Source organism: Borostomias antarcticus (assembly GCF_949987555.1).
Source record: "Borostomias antarcticus genome assembly, chromosome: 26".
NCBI lineage: Eukaryota > Metazoa > Chordata > Actinopteri > Stomiiformes > Stomiidae > Borostomias > Borostomias antarcticus.
In genome coordinates, this window is record NC_140259.1 from 10,275,821 (window position 1) to 10,277,113 (window position 1,293).

The 1,293-nt window shown below is 54.3% G+C and overlaps 1 protein-coding gene across 1 annotated transcript in view; it reads left to right on the forward strand.

Annotated features, from left to right (window-relative positions):
- Positions 1-1,293, forward strand: part of p3h2 (prolyl 3-hydroxylase 2) — a 52,979-nt gene that overhangs the window by 37,514 nt on the left and 14,172 nt on the right. The gene's annotated exons all lie outside the window — the stretch shown is intronic.

A 1,293-nucleotide genomic window follows, 5' to 3' on the forward strand; every position in this document is an offset into this window, starting at 1 on the left:
CAGGACCCACCAGATGCCACTGGTATAGTGGACTTTATGGTTCTACGGGGCGGATGTAGTTTGCAAGCGCAGCGTAAACAGCGCCTGGGGCAGTAGGCAGAAAGCACGCCGCGCGTCTTCAGTTTGCGTCGGATGTACAAAAGCTCGTGCCTCATTGCCGGAATGTGCGCTAGGGAAATACAGCAATTTACAGTAGCCTACGCAGTCTGGCTTCGTCCATAATTACGCTATCTCTGTGTAAATGACTGCTTTAGATTATGAGGACTGGTGTGGTACATGCTGGTGTGGTACAGGGTGTGGTACATGCTGGTGTGGTACAGGCAGGCTGGTGTGGTACATGCTGGTGTGGTACAGGCTGGTGTGGTACATGCTGGTGTGGTACAGGCTGGTGTGGTACAGGCTGGTGTGGTACATGCTGGTGTGGTACAGGATGGTGTGGTACAGGCTGGTGTGGTACAGGGTGTGGTACAGGGTGTGGTACATGCTGGTGTGGTACATGCTGGTGTGGTACATGCTGGTGTGGTACATGCTGGTGTGGTACAGGCTGGTGTGGTACAGGCAGGCTAGTGTGGTACATGCTGGTGTGGTACATGCTGGGGTGGTACATGCTGGTGTGGTACAGAGTGTGGTACATGCTGGGGTGGTACATGCTGGTGTGGTACATGCTGGTGTGGTACATGCTGGTGTGGTACATGCTGGTGTGGTACAGGGTGGTGTGGTACAGGCTGGTGTGGTACAGGCTGGTGTGGAACATGCTGGTGTGGTACATGCTGGTGTGGTACAGGGTGGTGTGGTACATGCTGGTGTGGTACAAGCTGGTGTGGTACAAGCTGGTGTGGTACATGCTGGTGTGGTACATGCTGGTGTGGTACATGCTGGTGTGGTACATGCTGGTGTGGTACATGCTGGTGTGGTACATGCTGGTGTGGTACAGGGTGTGGTACATGCTGGTGTGGTACAGGCAGGCTGGTGTGGTACATGCTGGTGTGGTACAGGCTGGTGTGGTACATGCTGGTGTGGTACAGGGTGTGGTACATGCTGGTGTGGTACATGCTGGTGTGGTACATGCTGGTACAGCTGTACAGTAGGCTATTCCTGGCATCTGTTCATTTGATTAAGGGCGACTGTTTACAAAACCTTGTAGCCCTGAATGGTACCAATTGTAGCTTTTCCCTCGACCCTCCCAGGAATGCATGTGTACGTCTGAGAGGGAGAAGCACAGCTGGCCCTTGTGTGGTCCAGCGCCAGGCAGATGGGGGTTGACCCATGTGGGGTCCGTTCGTCCATCTGTAC